Source organism: Schistocerca nitens, chromosome 1 (assembly GCF_023898315.1).
Source record: "Schistocerca nitens isolate TAMUIC-IGC-003100 chromosome 1, iqSchNite1.1, whole genome shotgun sequence".
Taxonomy (NCBI): Eukaryota; Metazoa; Arthropoda; class Insecta; order Orthoptera; family Acrididae; genus Schistocerca; species Schistocerca nitens.
Window position 1 is genome coordinate 1,051,342,391 of NC_064614.1, and position 5,071 is coordinate 1,051,347,461.

Sequence of the window (5,071 nt, forward strand, 5' to 3'; positions counted from 1 at the left end):
TCTTGCCACTAGCATAATTTACGTATGACCAGAATCTCTTGGATTTTCTGCCAGGTTTTGAGAAAAGTTTCCTTGTGGAAATTATCCGCGCTACATTTCGAGCTTGTGTAAAAGATCGCCAATCTTGGTGCTTTTCGTTTGTTTAAATTTTTCATATTTTCTTCCTTGTTTCTGCAACAATGTTCTGCTGTTTTGTCTACCAAGAAGGATCAGCTGCATCGTTTATTAATTTATTTGGTATAAATCTTTGAACTGATGTCGATACTGTTTCTTTGAATTCAAGCCACATCAGGTCTACACTTACATTGTTAATTTGGGAGGAGTGGGGATTTTATCTCCGGAAGACATCAAGCGAATTTTTATCTGCTCTTTTGAGTAGCTATATTTTTAGTAATGAAATGATAATTAAATAGACCGTAGCTGCAAGCAGGCGTTGATACACTTCATTGGGGACATGTTGAAAATGTGTGCCCCGACCGGGACTCGAACCCGGGATCTCCTGCTTACATGGCAGACGCTCTATCCATCTGAGCCACCGCGGGCACAGTGGATAGTGCGTCTGCAGGGACTTATCCCTTGCTTTTAATTTTTTAAAGGATTTGTGGGTTACGGTATTCAGTTTCGCTAAGACAACCCTGTGTTCACTACTCCCTGTATCCGTTTTAATTCTCTCTGAGCTCTGAGCACTATGGGACTCAACATCTGAGGTCATCAGTCCCCTAGAACTTAGAACTACCTAAACCTAACTAACCTAAGGACATCACACACATCTATGCCCGAGGCAGGATTCGAACCTGCGACCGTAGCAGTCACGCGGTTCCGGACTGAAGTGCCTAGAACCGCACGGCCACCGCGGCCGGCGCTAAGAGGTCAAGTGTGTTTTCACAACGATTTACTATTCGAGTGAACTCATGAATTAAGTGCTCGAAATAATTTCCAGAGAATGCGTTTGCACAATTTTTGATGATGTTTTATGCGTACCTCCAGATTTAAACAAGTATTTTCGCTAACGTATCGAGGTTAAATTGAATTACTGCCAGCTATAATTGTGTGAGTTGGGTATATGTTTGAAATTAAACTCAAGTTTTCTTTGAACCTTTGAGCAATAGTATCATCTGAGTTGGGAGGTTTGTAAAATGAGCCAGTTATTATTTTATTTCAGTTGCCACGGATGACCTATACCCACACTAACTCGCAGGGACTAAGTGCTTCAATTTCTTTGCGAGATAAATTTCTTCTAACAGCAGCAAACATCTCATCGACAACTGTGCTTAGTCTATCCTTTCGGCTGAACTTATCTCCGACTTTATCAAGCTTTCAGTGCCTCTAAGGATTTGAGCATCAGTGCTTTCTACGTGGGCTTCATACTCTTATTAGCTATATGGACGACCATCAGCTGTGTGATGGAATGACGACAGCGAAAATTTGCGTCAGAACACAGATATCCCGGTTATCGCGAGCGGTCGCCTCATCATTTGGTTAACAAAGCACGACTCATGGACAGGCTATAACTTCCATATGTCGTCAACTATGTGTCTACAACCTGTGTTATTACATAATTATGTACATTTCCTTACATGGGAGATATTTTACTTGAAAGTCGCTTGCCTGTGTCGGCGGTTAAATACGATAGTGTAGTGCCTGTGCTATCCCGAATTACAATGCAAAGATTCCTCTACGGGAATACGCATAATGGATGCACGAGCACAGATTGTAGACACGGTTGACGACATACGTAAGTTTCGGTCTGGCCATGGGTTGTGCTCGGATAGCCAAGTTGTAAGGCGACTGCACGCGACAAGCGGGAAATCCGGATTCGAGTCCAGGTCAGGCAAAAATTTTCATTGTCATTATTCCTGAGCCGTGCGCGGCTCGTGTTCATGCCGTTTATTGCTTGTCATATTGTCTTTAGGGCACTGTCGCCTCGTTTCTTATTCGATTTACTGGTGTCACTAAGTTGTTGGTTTGCTTGCCCGCGAGTGTCAGCAGCAGCTCTTATCGATAAGTGCACTGTCGTACTATCTCTGAAGCGACTGATAGTATTTCCGGGCCGTCGTATGTGGGACGGTGCGCCAGTTAGGTGCGGATAGTCAGTACTCGCCGACCGTTGGCGACACACATGTACTGTCCGACAGAAGAAGGCTGGAGCCAGAACGACAGTTAGTTGGTAGTTCGGTCGGTCGTCTCATCGGACGACGTGTATTTGGTCGCCGACCGCTTATGGAAACTCTGTGTGTGTCGACTTGTGATTTCTCGTTGTGGTTTCAGTATTGTCGGAGTTCTTGGTGCAAGTGTTTGAGTGGAACTGTGTGTAGTTTCTGTGATTTCCACTGAGCAGTTATGATTGCTGTCTGCGTACTGGTTAAGGCAGTCGGTCGGTTGGGTCAGAGCATCGAGTGTGTGTTTCCTCGCCGTGTTGATACTGTCCGGCACGGCGTGTAGTTAGACAGCCTTTGGTGTTCCTTAATATTTTTGAGTGTATTTAGACGCCAATATTTGAAGACGTAGTGCTTCTGGTATCTTCGTCCTCGTTGACATTTTCCGTTCACGTGCCGTTGAACTGGCTGAAGGGAATTGATCAGATTGTTTGTCGGTCCTTCAGCCGTCTCTGGGTCGAGTTGCCCTCCGATTATTTATTATTACTTTTGGCTGCCTGTCTCACCTACACTTATGTTAGAGTTACCTCCTCAAGCCGACCCTTGGAGCATTTCTAAGCACCACTGTTGTGTTGTTTTAGATTGTGATTTTCTATTAGTTTCAAGTAATGTGTGTGGCTTTCAGCTGAACTTTACGTGAAATATTTTAAGATAGAACCTACAGCTGTCTATTAATTTAGTTTGTTTTAATTTTAAAGTAAGTCCTTCAGCCAACTTAAATTAACGTTTCAAGATTGGATTGTTTAAAACTTACTTTTAAAAAATGGAGATTTTGCTCTATTTCAAATCTTTCTTATTCAGGCCTTAAGCCTTCAGTTCTTCAAAGTTCAGTGTGTGGCCTTCAGCCCATCTTTTACGTAAATTTATTTTCTTTTTTTAACTAAGGCCTTCAGCCGTGTGTATTCCTTAAAGCAATTTTAATAACTGGTTTTTGAATCCTTTTAAGGGTATGTCTGATTAAGTGTTTTTACAAAAATAAAATTTGTGTGTTTTGTGCAACTAACAGTAACTGATTTCAACAACCGTACCCTGATTCGCTCTGTCCTATGAAACCAGATTTCAGTTCCATTATATAGCTATATCGCATATATACGCCGACAACGGGCAATCGCCTTTCAAGTAAAATGTCTCCCCCGTACGGGAATACACATAATGATGTTGTAGACAAATGATTGACGACACATGGAAGTTTGGGTGTGGCCGTGAGTAGTATTCAGATAGCCAAACGGTAAGGAGACCACTCGCGATAAGCCGGGAATCCGGTTTCGAATACGGGTCCGACACAAATTTTCGTTGCCGTCATTCCATTATTCAGCTGATGGTTGTGCGTATTCACCACTGCGAATACATTTCTTGTAATGGAACAAGAGATAATCGACTTGCATTGTCAAGTACAATCTCCATCTTGTAACTGTAAGCATTTCTTGAGGCGCAAATACTTTTCTTCAGTTATCTCACACTGTAGAGACAATCTAAATAATAAAATCGCCCACTGACGATTCCTCGGAAGCTTAATTCTGTAAGCGGGCTGTTCACCCAGTGCGGGGATCGAGAATCTCGACCGTTTCTACCTGTTATCGACATTGACACTGGTGAGGTATCGGTCGTTCGGATTCCAAGACGTGACATAAAGTAATGCAGGAGGCAGATGACTTATTATAATAAACAGCAGTTCTCCATTCAGGATGGTTGGGTTCCAATGGTGAAAGCGAAACATCAGGAATGGAATGACTTTTTTGTTCATGTGACACTTTTTGGAATTTAACCACCATCAGATATCCAGGAGCCATTACTGCATGTAGACATGGCGTTTCAGATTGTATGTAAAACACCGTATCTACATTCAGTAGTCGCTCCTGGATGTTTATCTGACGGATAAATTCCGCAACGCGTCAGAAGAGGAGTAATATCACTCGTATCTCATGTTTGACTTCTACCGTTGCGACCCAGTCAGCCTGAATGCAAAACTACCGACTGCTTCAATTTTAAATTTGACTTTGGATAACAACTAACGGAAAGCTTTTTCGCGTGGCATACTTACAGATTTTCAAGTTTTGGATTTCTTTTTCCTTTGATTGTACTGTAAAACCCTATTTATGGCAAAATTACGTGATTCTAGGCCAACGAAAAGTGCATTATACATTTCGATGAGTGAGTTTGTATTAAAGTATGTGACACAAATGGGCAGACGCTTAGACTGCATTGACATGTAAGGTTAAATTTTGTACACCGCCAAGGCACTGCCGACTTAAACATAATTTCGATATGTTACGTACAGCCGTTCCTGATAAAAATGGTTTTTAACAGTCGAACAAAGAGATAAACAGACAGTCAGACAGACCGACTATAAAGCGATCATATACAGGTTCCGTTTCTCCCGACTGAGGTAGGAAACATGAAAAGGGACGAAATATGATGCTCTATGCCAAAAACTAGTGCGACTGCACCCGAAAAGTAGGAAATTAAAACTTCAGACCAGGTCCTGCCACAGATTATCTGCTGTTCGTTTATATACATTAAACAATAATGCTATTTCGCTCCAGTACGTCAAAATCACTTTAGCGGAACTCAAAATGTGAAAGTGAACATATTTCTCAAATCAAAGTTTGTGGTGGAAAACAGATTTCTCTATTATGTTTGGTAGAAATAGAATTCACATTGTTCGTACCTTTCAATTTCACTGCATTCACACACTCCGCGGAAAGCTTTTTAAGTAAATCGCAGCGAGTAATTTGTCCCACATCTCACAAATGGGCAACTGTACCATCTCTAACAACATCTACGTCGACAGATAGGAAAAACTAATCCATAAAACCTGCCCTCGTTTTAATTTACTTTCTGCTGTTGGACGCTTACGGTCTTCATGGGTAACTACGAAGGAATGTATGAAGTTCGTGCTACACGCAGTGATTTTT

At 41.9% G+C, this 5,071-nt stretch overlaps 1 non-coding gene across 1 annotated transcript; it reads right to left on the bottom strand.

Moving 5' to 3' along the window:
• Window positions 1-468: 468 nt before the first annotated feature.
• Trnat-ugu (transfer RNA threonine (anticodon UGU)) lies at window positions 469-543 on the bottom strand. The gene has a single exon. It is a non-coding gene; the product is annotated as a tRNA-Thr (tRNA).
• Window positions 544-5,071: the final 4,528 nt, after the last annotated feature.